This window comes from Coregonus lavaretus (assembly GCF_964263955.1).
Source record: "Coregonus lavaretus genome assembly, chromosome: 17".
NCBI lineage: Eukaryota > Metazoa > Chordata > Actinopteri > Salmoniformes > Salmonidae > Coregonus > Coregonus lavaretus.
In genome coordinates, this window is record NC_140004.1 from 35,785,645 (window position 1) to 35,799,110 (window position 13,466).

The following is a 13,466-nucleotide window of genomic DNA, read 5'->3' on the forward strand; positions in this document are numbered from 1 at the left end:
GTGTGCAAACCTGGTGGCCAACTACAAGAAACGTCTGACCTCTGTGATTGCCAACAAGGGTTTTGCCACCAAGTACTAAGTCATGTTTTGCAGAGGGGTGAAATACTTATTTCCCTCATTAAAATGCAAATCAATTTATAACATTTTTGACATGCGTTTTTCTGGATTTTTTTGTTGTTATTATGTCTCTCACTGTTCAAATAAACCTACCATTAAAATTATAGACTGGTCATGTCTTTGTCAGTGGGCAAACGTACAAAATCAGCAGGGGATCAAATAATTTTTTCCCTCACTGTATATACAGTGGGGAGAACAAGTATTTGATACACTGCCGATTTTGCAGGTTTTCCTACTGACAAAGACATGACCGGTCTATAATTTTAATGGTAGGTTTTCCTACAAAGCATGTAGAGGTCCAGAAAATCACATTGTATGATTTCTAAGTAATTAATTTGCATTTTATTGCATGACATAAGTATTTGATCACCTACCAACCAGTAATAATTCCGGCTCTCACAGACCTGTTCGTTTTTCTTTAAGAAGCCCTCCTGTTCTCCACTCATTACCTGTATTAACTGCACCTGTTTGAACTCGTTACCTGTATAAAAGACACCTGTCCACACACTCAATCAAACAGACTCCAACCTCTCCATAATGGCCAAGACCAGAGAGCTGTGTAAGGACATCAGGGATAAAATTGTAGACCTGCACAAGGCTGGGATGGGCTACAGGACAATAGGCAAGCAGCTTGGTGAGAAGGCAACAACTGTTGGCGCAATTATTAGAAAATGGAAGAAGTTCAAGATGACGGTCAATCACCCTCGGTCTGGGGCTCCATGCAAGATCTTACCTCGTGGGGCATCAATGATCATGAGGAAGGTGAGGGATCAGCCCAGAACTACACGGCAGGACCTGGTCAATGACCTGAAGAGAGCTGGGACCACAGTCTCAAAGAAAACCATTAGTAACACACTACGCCGTCATGGATTAAAATCCTGCAGCGCACGCAAGGTCCCCCTGCTCAAGCCAGTGCATGTCCAGGCCCGTCTGAAGTTTGCCAATGACCATCTGGATGAGCCAGAGGAGGCATGGGAGAAGGTCATGTGGTCCGATGAGACAAAAATAGAGCTTTTTGGTCTAAACTCCACTCGCCGTGTTTGGAGGAAGAAGAAGGATGAGTACAACCCCAAGAACACCATCCCAACCGTGAAGCATGGAGGTGGAAACATCATTCTTTGGGGATGCTTTTCTGCAAAGGGGACAGGACGACTGCACCGTATTGAGGGGAGGATGGATGGGGCCATGTATCGCGAGATCTTGGCCAACAACCTCCTTCCCTCAGTAAGAGCATTGAAGATGGGTTGTGGCTGGGTCTTCCAGCATGACAACGACCCGAAACACACAGCCATGGCAACTAAGGAGTGGCTTCGTAAGAAGCATCTCAAGGTCCTGGAGTGGCCTAGCCAGTCTCCAGACCTGAACCCAATAGAACATCTTTGGAGGGAGCTGAAAGTCCGTATTGCCCAGCGACAGCCCCGAAACCTGAAGGATCTGGAGAAGGTCTGTATGGAGGAGTGGGCCAAAATCCCTGCTGCAGTGTGTGCAAACCTGGTCAAGACCTACAGGAAACGTATGATCTCTGTAATTGCAAACAAAGGTTTCTGTACCAAATATTAAGTTCTGCTTTTCTGATGTATCAAATACTTATGTCATGCAATAAAATGCAAATTAATTACTTAAAAATCATACAATGTGATTTTCTGGATTTTTGTTTTAGATTCCGTCTCTCACAGTTGAAGTGTACCTATGATAAAAATGACAGACCTCTACAAAGGTCTTGGGGATCATCAAGATGTTTTCTGGCAAAAATGAGACGAGCCTTAATGTTATTTTTGCTCAGCAGTGGTTTTCGTCTTGGAACTCTGCCATGCAGGCCATTTTTGCCCAGTCTCTTTCTTATGGTGGAGTCATGAACACTGACCTTAACTGAGGCAAGTGAGGCCTGCAGCTCTTTGGATGTTGTTGTGGGGTCTTTTGTGACCTCTTGGATGAGTCGTCGCTGCGCTCTTGGGGTAATTTTGGTCGGCCGGCCACTCCTGGGAAGGTTCACCACTGTTCCATGTTTTCGCCATTTGTGGATAATGGCTCTCACTGTGGTTCGCTGGAGTCCCAAAGCTTTAGAAATGGCTTTATAACCTTTTCCAGACTGATGGATCTCAATTACTTTCTTTCTCATTTGTTCCTGAATTTCTTTGGATCTCGGCATGATGTCTAGCTTTTGAGGATCTTTTGGTCTACTTCACTTTGTCAGGCAGGTCCTATTTAAGTTATTCCTTGATTGAGAACAGGTGTGGCAGTAATCAGGCCTGGGTGTGGCTAGAGGAATTGAACTCAGGTGTGATAAACCACAGTTGAGTTGTGTTATAACAGGGGGGGGGCAAACACTTTTTCACACAGGGCCATGTAGGTTTGGATTTTGTTTTCCCTTGATAATAACAACCTTCATTTCAAAACTTGTGTTATCTTTGACTAATATTTAAATTTGTTTGATGATCTGAAACATTTAAGTGTGACTAACATGCAAACAAATAACAAATCAGGAAGGGGGCAAACACTTTTTCACACCACTGTATTTGGCTAAGGTGTATGTAAACTTCCGACTTCACCTGTATATATATATTTGCAGGAAAAAAAACATATGGGGGATTGGAAGTGATGCAGACAATTACATTGATGGAAGTTACAATCTATCTGCAATATTAAAGTTGATCTACCCCTTAAAAAATACAAAATAAAGAATATGTATTACAGTCATTCAAGTTCTTGCTAGCTAACCAAATTACACCTGCATTTCTAGCTGCCACCGAAAAAATTATATGAGGGTAAAAAGTCGGTCACTCACGGGCTCCTCCAATGGCATGACATCCTCCTAGCAGCTAGTTAGCTAGCTATCTAGCTAACGTTAGGCTCCGTGTTTTTAGCTTGGTACATAAATATATACGCTTGCCTAGCCACATTATAACTGAATTGAGATCATTGCCCTTGCTGGTTTGATTGTATTGACATTCCCAGCCTTAGTTACATTCGACCGTTTTTGTCCAGAATATTGAGTAATTGAAACTGAAACAGTGCATCCTGAATGGAGTCAGCAAACAATGTACCAGGCCATCTGTGATTTACAACCTGATAGCAATATTTTTTGGACTACCAAGAAATTAATTGGTTAATTATATTAATCATGCATTGAACTGCATCCATCTATTCTGCCAACAATGCCTTAGTGTACGTCACGTTGAGTCAAATATATCCTATTTTTAAAACCTCTTATAAAGTTGGTTTTGTAGCATAAACTGGGAATTTGATCTTTTTTACTGATATTATGATTGTTTGTTTAATATCTGCAAAGTAGTTCAAACGCTGTCAGTTCCACTTTAAACTTTAGGTCACTGGTTACTTTGTGTGCTAAACATGAAATGTTTTTTGCAATGGGAAGTAATAGTTGTACATTTCGATTGGGAAATGCTCAATGGTTGTGTTTTTGCATTCTTATGATTGAGACCTACTGGCTTATTATGGCAGAGTTTATGGACTGCTTATCCTTTAACATCATGCTGTGTGTGACTGCTGTCTTTCCATTGGCCCTATGCCAATAAAGGTTCCAAATGGCCCTCCCAGCGAAGGAAAGGCACCCTGTGTGAAAAATCCTATGTTTTCCTATGTTTTTTTATCAATTTTCCTATAGATCTTTCAGATTTTCACTCTCAATCACACTTTTTGTTTATAGATAAAATAAAATAAAATGATGGTCTAAGTCCACAACAATGCTTAAACTACATAAATCTGATTTGGTGGGCCTGTCACGGATTGGCTCCCCAGTGGGTGGGCCTCTGTCCACCCAGGCCCATCCATGTCTACGCCCCTGATCCAAACAGAGCATCATGACAATTGCGCATCACAAATAGCCAACTAACCAACACTTCGGACTAAACTTCTTCAATACCTGGTTTGCATACACATTGTTGCCTTAGTTAGCATTTACTGGTAGATATCATAAGTTGAAACGTCCTTCCTACCCTACCCGCTACCGATGTCATTCTTCTGTGAGCTGCTCCATGCCAAAACCAGTTGAGAGCTGCACACTCTTGCTGCCTGCAGATGATATTCCGTTGAAACTAGACTATGTGTGCGATATTTCACGTGCTTTGCGATTTGTGCATGATTTCTCTATTGAACTACATAATTGATCAATCGTATACCTCAACTACACTACTTTGATACGCATCAGTAGGGATTAAGAAGTGAGTATAAGCAATGCCCACTGAAAAAGAAACGGGGTATATGGTTTATACCTTTGTATACCCTCTACTACACCACTGGCCCTTTGTGTTTTGCAAAAAGTGCACTCTCTAGCGTGCGCTTGTATTACGGTTGCTGTCCTTTCAGACTCACGAACCTGTCACACACTGAAGGCCTATAGATTTACCACTGCGCAAACATGTGAATAATATATATAAACGCTGTTAAGATATTGTTTCAAGAAAGGAGTGTATATATTTGGCCTGGCTAAGCAGTTTTATGCGCTGACTGAATGGAAGCTGATAATTATACGTTTTTTACTCCGCTGGTCTTGGCTGGTCTCGGGAAGAAATTAAGAGTCCTCACTGTCAGAGACCGAGTCAATGCCGAGTACAAATGTATCCGACACCGACCAAGACACTAAATATGTGGTCTCGAGTACTACAACATTGATAGCTAGCTATCTAACATTACGTTAAAAACTCATCTGAGTTAGACTGCACACTCTAATGTTAAGTTACTGTAGCAAGCAAGATAACTAATGTTAGCTAGCTAGCTAATAAGACAAAAGAAGAAACCCGCACACTGCTCTTGATAGTATCACTAATCTCTAACAAGCTTTACGTATCGGCCTCAAGGCCTTCGCCAGAGCCTTCTTCTTCTTCAGTGGGGTTTATCGGCGGTTGGCATCCAATATTATGGTGCATTACCGCCACCTACCGTACTGGAATGTGGGCCAGAGACAGGGAGAAACTAAATCCTAAACCCCGTTTCTCTTAAAAAAGATAACAAAATATTTTAGACTATATCTAATGACGTTCTGCTCAATATACTCTTTAGACTAATGTCCTGTATCCCCTTCTCCCTCATACTAAATAGCATCTTCTCTCTTTCCCTCTGATACTGCCCACACTGTAGCAATACATGCTCCACAGTCTCTATTTCCTAACAATAATCACACTTTCCTGATGGATGCTTTCCTATCACGTTTAATGTCTCATTCAACTGGCTGTGTCCCACCCTTAATCTTGTAAAAATAGCCTCCTCTCTTCTGTCCCTTCCTGCCGTCCTCCCCTCCCCAACTTTCCTCTGTACTTGAAATAAATGCCTTCCCTTATTATTTCTATTCCACTGCTCCTGCCATCTCTGCACCATCACTGTATATATCAGCCTTTTTGCCTCTGCATTGCTCATTGAAACTTCAACATCAACATCCCCACAACTAAGTGCTTGTTTAGCCTGTTCATCTACTGCTTCGTTCCCCTTCACCCCCACATGGGCTGGAACCCACGTAAATCTGATCTGAATACCCATCTGTTTAATTTTTACATTTACGTCATTTAGCAGACGCTCTTATCCAGAGCGACTTACAAATAGGTGCATTCACCTTATAGCCAGTGGGATAACCACTTTACAATGTTTTGGGGGTGGGGGGTGGGGGGGGGGGGGGGGGGGTAGAAGGATTACTTTATCCTATCCCAGGTATTCCTTAAAGAGGTGGGGTTTCAAATGTCTCCGGAAGGTGGTGAGTGACTCCGCTGTCCTGGCGTCGTGAGGGAGCTTGTTCCACCATTGGGGTGCCAGAGCAGCGAACAGTTTTGACTGGGCTGAGCGGGAACTATAATTCCGCAGAGGTAGGGGAGCCAGCAGGCCAGAGGTGGATGAACGCAGTGCCCTCGTTTGGGTGTAGGGACTGATCAGAGCCTGAAGGTACGGAGGTGCCGTTCCCCTCACAGCTCCGTAGGCAAGCACCATGGTCTTGTAGCAGATGCGAGCTTCAACTGGAAGCCAGTGGAGTGTGCGGAGGAGCGGGGTGACGTGAGAGAACTTGGGAAGGTTGAACACCAGACGGGCTGCGGCATTCTGGATGAGTTGTAGGGGTTTAATGGCACAGGCAGGGAGCCCAGCCAACAGCGAGTTGCAGTAATCCAGACGGGAGATGACAAGTGCCTGGATTAGGACCTGTGCCGCTTCCTGTGTAAGGCAGGGTCGTACTCTCCGAATGTTGTAGAGCATGAACCTACAGGATCGGGTCACCGCCTTGATGTTAGCGGAGAACGACAGGGTGTTGTCCAGGGTCACGCCAAGGCTCTTCGCACTCTGGGAGGAGGACACAACGGAGTTGTCAACCGTGATGGTGAGATCATGGAACGGGCAGTCCTTCCCCGGGAGGAAGAGCAGCTCCGTCTTGCCGAGGTTCAGCTTGAGGTGGTGATCCGTCATCCATACTGATATGTCTGCCAGACATGCAGAGATGCGATTCGCCACCTGGTTATCAGAAGGGGGAAAGGAGAAGATTAGTTGTGTGTCGTCAGCGTAGCAATGATAGGAGAGGCCATGTGAGGATATGACAGAGCCAAGTGACTTGGTGTATAGCGAGAATAGGAGAGGGCCTAGAACTGAGCCCTGGGGGACACCAGTGGTGAGAGCACGTGGTGCGGAGACAGCTTCTCGCCACGCCACTTGGTAGGAGCGACCGGTCAGGTAGGACGCAATCCAAGAGTGAGCCGCGCCGGAGATGCCCAGCTCGGAGAGGGTGGAGAGGAGGATCTGATGGTTCACAGTATCAAAGGCAGCAGACAGGTCTAGAAGGACAAGAGCAGAGGAGAGAGAGTTAGCTTTAGCAGTGCGGAGAGCCTCTGTGACACAGAGAAGAGCAGTCTCAGTTGAATGACCAGTCTTGAAACCTGACTGGTTTGGATCAAGAAGGTCATTCTGAGAGAGATAGCAAGAGAGTTGGCTAAAGACGGCACGCTCAATAGTTTTGGAGAGAAAAGAAAGAAGGGATACTGGTCTGTAGTTGTTGACATCGGAGGGATCGAGTGTTGGTTTTTTGAGAAGGGGTGCAACTCTCGCTCTCTTGAAGACGGAAGGGACATAGCCAGCGGTCAAGGATGAGTTGATCAGCGAGGTGAGGTAAGGGAGAAGGTCACCGGAGATGGTCTGGAGAAGAGAGGAGGGGATAGGGTCAAGCGGGCAGGTTGTTGGGCGGCCTGCCGTCACAAGTCGCAAGATTTTATCTGGAGAGAGAGGGGAGAAAGAAGTCAAAGCATAGGGTAGGGCAGTGTGAGCAGGACCAGCAGTGTCATTTGACTTAACAAACGAGGATCGGATGTCGTCAACCTTCTTTTCAAAATGGTTGACGAAGTCATCCACAGAGAGGGAGGGGGGGGGGGGATTCAGCAGGGAGGAGAATGTGGCAAAGAGCTTCCTAGGGTTAGAGGCGGATGCTTGGAATTTAGAGTGGTAGAAAGTGGCCTTAGCAGCAGAAAACAGATTAAGAAAATGTAGAGAGGAGGGAGTGAAAAGATGCCAGGTCTGCAGGGAGTCTAGTTTTCTTCCATTTCCGCTCAGCTGCCCGGAGCTCTGTTCTGTGAGCTCGCAATGAGTCATCAAGCCACGGAGCTGGAGGGGAGGACCGAGCCGGCCGGGAGGATAGGGGACATAGAGAGTCAAAGGATGCAGAAAGGGAGGAGAGGAGGGTTGAGGAGGCAGAATCAGGAGATTGGAGGGAGAAGGATTGAGCAGAGGGAAGAGATGATAGGATGGAAGAGGAGAGAGTAGCGGGAGAGAGAGAGCGAAGGTTGCGACGGCGCATTACCATCTGTGTAGGGGCAGAGTGAGTAGTGTTGGAGGAGAGGGAGAGAGAAAAGGATACAAAGTAGTGGTCGGAGACTTGGAGGGGAGTTGCCATGGGTTTGTAGCACCTCATAAAGCAGGTCTTGTCTGCTACGTGAGCTAAAGGACTGGAGACTCATTAACACTGCACATGAATCAGAGCAAATAACTATTCTGTCTGGCTTAACTTCCTCCACCCACTGCAAGGCCAACAGTATGGCCATCAGCTCCGCCGTATATACAGCCAGATGATCTGTAATACGTTTCCTGACTTCCACCCCACATTCCTGCACTACAAATGCTGACCCAGTACGCCCTGTCCTTGGATCTTTTGAACCATCTGTGTAAATGGCCACAAAATGCTGATACGCATTTTCCAGACGTCTCTTAAAGAAATCAGCTGGATCAACCCCCTCCCTATCTTTCTGTAGTCTCTCCAACACTTCTAGATCAACTACTGGAGGCAGGAGTAGTCATGGTGGATTTACAGGAATAACAACCGTTGGACCAAACTCCCTTCCATACAGTTCCATCTCCTTCGCCTGGGTATTACCCACCCACCCAAAGCTCGTGTTCGGTCTTCGCTCATGTTCCCAGCATGCCTGTAAAATCCCTTTTGCAGGATGAGACTCCCCATGTCCTTGTAGGTTGACCCAATAATTCATTGCCAGCTGCTGTCTCCTAATCTGCAACGGCATATCCCCCATCTCAACCTGTAATGCAGCCACTGGGGACGTCCGCTTGCAACGCCAGGGTTGTGGGTTCGTTTCCCACGGGGAGCCAGTATGAAAAATGTATGCACTCACTAACTGTAAGTCGCTCTGGTAAGAGCGTCTGCTAAATGACTAAAATGTAAAATGTCCGAAACGCCCCACCACATATTCTGAGTCCTTGCCCCTGTATGACATCTAGCCTTTCCAGTGAGGTCCGGGCTGCCGAACCATATGCTATACTTCCATACGCCTTCTCCACATCAAAAAAGACAGCTACAACAGTCTCCTTGTTCACCTGAGCCTTCCTGACCTCTGCTTCTAAGCAGAGCACTGGATCCATAGTTCCCCTACCCTTCCTGAACCCACTCTGATGTGGTGTTACTAGCCCTCTGCTCTCCAGGAAGTAAGTTAACCTCTCCGTAATCATACGTTCCATAATCTTACATACGTGTGATTTTAAAGCTATTGGCCGATAGCTTGTTGGCTTTGTTGGATCCTTCCCGGGCTTCCGGATTGGTACCACTACTGCCTCCTTCCAACTGCCTGGTAGTTTCCCCTCCTCCCACACTCTGTTGTACAACACCAATACCTTATCCAGTGCCTCATCACTAAGATGGGCCAACATAACATAGCACATCTCATCTTTCCCAGGTGAAGTTAACCCACCCTTACCTATTGCTCTTTTCACCTCTGCCCTGGTAAATGGTGCACTCAATGCATCATTTACATCCTCCCTCCTTTCCAGCACTCCAGGATGCTCCTCTCTCGTGTTCTCTCTCCCCCTCTGCCCCTCCTCTGACAGATTTGCGGAGCTATGCACTTGGACAAATGCTTTGGCCATCATCTCTGCTTTCTCCTCATCTGTTACTGCCACATCCTCCCCACTCGTCAACACTGGATAATCCCACTCCCTTCTGACCCCACTCATCCTCTTAATCATGCTCCACACTTCTCCCACAGGTGTCGCCCTTCCAATGGTGTCACAGAACCGATGCCAACATGACCTCTTTGCCTGACGGATAGTTCTCCTCACCACGGCCTGGGCCTGCTTATACTGAATCAGATGTTGGAAGTTATGCGTCCTTTTCAGTACTCTAAATGCCCTGTTCCTAATCCTCACCATTGCCCCACATTCCTCCGTCCACCATGGGACTGCTTTCCTCCTCCTCCTCCTCCTCCCTGAACTCTTAGGTATAGCCTCAGTAGCTGCCCCCACTAACGCTTTTCTCACCCAGTTATTCATACTATCTACATTTCCTCTCATATCCACCCGAGCCATCACCTGCTCACTCAGCTCCTGAAACTGATCCCACTTTGCCCTTCCAAACACCCACCTGCATACTCCATCCACTAACACCTCCTCCTCCCTCTGGCCTACTGTACATACTATGGAGTAATGATCACTCCCTACTGTCGACTCCTCCCATACCTCCCACTCACATATTCCTGCCATCGCACTAGATACCAGAGTGAGGTCCAAGGCAGACTCTTTCCCTGTGCCTACATCAATCCTGGTCCCTCGGCCATCCTTCAGGCACACCAGATCTTTCTTTTCTATCAAATTTTCCATCACTTAAGCCATTTCCATCCTTCCGTTTCCCCCCCAAAGCGTGTTGTGGGCGTTAAAATCCCCACACCACATTACCTTACTTCTTTCCTGGCCCTCCACCCTCTCCAGCACTTCCATGTCCAATATCTGACACAGATTATAGTAATTCACTACCACTAGCACCCCTCCTCTCATCCACACCTCCACCACCACATACTCCTGTTCAATACCTTTGCCTATCATCTTGTAGGGAATTCCTTGCTTTATGAAGGTGGTACATCCCCCCCCCCCTCCCCCTATATCTCGGTCCCTACGAACCACTACATATCCCTGTATGATAAACTCCACATTCGGTTTCCTGCACACAAATCACATTAGGCTTAGCTATCATATCAACAATGAACTGCTTGAATTCCTGCCCATTAGCCAACAGGCTTCGAGCATTCCATTCGAGCATTCCACCCTCACTGCCTCAGCATATGACACCCTTCTCTCCTGGACCACCCTCACTGCCTCAGCATATGACACCCTTCTCTCCGCTCTCACTTGTTGCACCTCCACTGCCTTCTTCATAGCCTCACACCCACTATATGCCACACTATGAGCAACCCCACAGTTGCAGCACTTTGGTTGTACACCATCTCCACACTTCCCATACTCATGCTCTCCTCCACACCTGGCACACCTCTTTTTCTCTTTACAGACTGTTGCCACATGCCCAAACCTCTGGCATTTATAACATCTTAAAGGCTTCGGTACATAAGCCCTCACATAATAACTCATATATCCTATTGTTACCTTATTTGCCAGTACCTGGTCCTCAAAATGTAACAGAATAGACGTGCTATCTACCCTATCTCCACCTCTTGTTGCTTGCAATTTGTGTACGTTCACTAGAACGCCTCCTCTCAAATGTTCCCTTACCTCTTTAGTGCTAATACTCACAGGCACTCCTGTTATCACCCCTTTACTCCACTGCTTCCCTGCTTGATCAGCCCAGCTGCTCAACTCCATCTTACACTTCCCTATTTGCTTCACTCCGATAGCTTTTTCCCTCTGCGCCACGTCCTTACAGCACACCAACAATCTCCCATCTCTTAACACTTTAGCATTAATAACTTCCCCAATCAACTATTTTATCACAGCCATCAACCTTATCGGACTCATCGCCCCAACTCCCCCTTCCTCCCTAAACTTCATAATCACTTTATGCTCCTCCTCACCTCCATGTTCCTCTCGTGTCTTATCTTGCCCTTCCTCTGCACTTTCTACCTCCGAACTTCCGCTAGCGTTGGAAGCTAGGTTGCTCTCCTCAAACGTCCTTTTCTGCCTCCTCCGTAGACCTCTCGCTCCCCTTCATACCCCTACTCCCTTTCTCTCCCGCTTTCTTTTTCTCTTTCTTACTCCCTCCTTTATTTGTACCACTATGTTCCATACTTGCTTCACTTTCCTCTCCATCACTATCTCCTACCATCTCTGACCCATTCACAGCATGGGCGTACTGAACCGCCGCCACACCGAGTAAAGTTTGTTTGTTTTTCAACGATTTCAAAAATCCCTCTCGATTCACCCGCGGAAAGTCGCCCTTGGTAAGAAAATCTTTCGCCAGAGCCCTTGTGAGTTCTTCTTCTTCTTCTTCTTCTTATTCAATGAGGTTTAACAGCAGTCGGCATCCAATTTGTTGCATTACCGCCACCTACTAGACTGGAGTCCAACTCCCTTTATATTTTGCTAGAAAAATAAAATACAATAAAGAAATACCCTTCCATCTAACACTACACTCACAAATTCAAAATTATTATTAATAATTAACACCACCCTTCTCCACTATTTAAATATATTTATTCCTACCTCATGCCCTCAACCTGAAATGATGGGACATCACCATTTAACACTCCCTGTAACTCTTCTGATGTCAAGTCTCGCACACCCAAATACCTCTCTGCAGCTGCCACCACAACCTCAATTTTCTTCGACTTACGTTCCATCCCTGCAGTACAATTAATAACCATTGCTATAATAGCTAAAAAATCCAATCTTACTGAAACATATATCACTTGTTGGCCTATCCCTCTGTACTGGTACATATCTACTACTCTCACCACTCCTCCCCCTTGACCCATCTTCCTCTACTTTCTTCACTGCCTCCGCATATGACAACTTCTTCACTACTCTTACCCTGGAAACCTCAACCTGCTTCTCTCGCACGGGACATTTCTGATCCCCAGCCCCATGGCCACCCCTACAATTAGCACATACCACTACTTTCCCCAATGCTACACATTCCTTTGTTTCATGCCCTTCTGCACACTTCTCATACCTTGGAACCTCCCTCCTACATACTGCTGCCACATGCCCATAAGTTTGACACCTGTAACATCATAACATATTCGGCACATAAGCTCGTAAAGGATAACTTATATATCCTAACTTCACTTTGTCAGGCAAAGACTCAACTTCAAAACTCAAAAGAACAGACAATGAATCTTCTGTTTCCCCACTCTTGCCACCCTGTTTGCGTCGCACCAAACGACGAACATCACAAACACCGGGAATCTTCCCTTTCAGTTGGTCCACTTTTACATTTACTGCTACCCCAGTAATCACTCCTTTCAATGGCGCCTTTTTCTTGAGAGCGAAACAATTAAAAATGTCTTGCCCCCATTTGTTTAACTCTGAGCGCATTCTCCCTCTGCCCAACAGAAACACAAACAATTATCACTAGACCACTTCTGGTTACCCTCACCGATTCCACTAAACCCAACGCTTTTTTCACCCACAAATGGATCAGCCAAAAGGCAAGGGTCCACTTTTTCCAAAAACTTCACTCCTACAGAGTTAATTTTACAATAATTATATTATATATATATATATATATATATATATATAATTTATTTTTTGCTCCTGAACTTCTTCTACTCTCAACCTCTCCGATAATTTTCATGATGTCCATCCGGTTTGCTTCTAAATGCCATATCGTTCTAACTGTGCTCTTTCCCAAAAGCTCCCAACATACAACCTATATACTTATTATGGACACAGTATGCTTACATTATTAGCTATCTTTGTTATTATTTGTTGTTATTTGTTATTAGTCCCATCCTTCAACTCTATTCAATACCTCCCATCTATCTCTTAACACCATCCATATAGGATTTCTATTTGCCATATATATTTCAACCGTACTGTGATGTTTTACAAAAATTCTGAACCTTTCTATTCTCATTGCTTCTACAGATTGTGAATTAAAAATAAACATTTTTGCTAAAAGTATTATTATATTATTGATT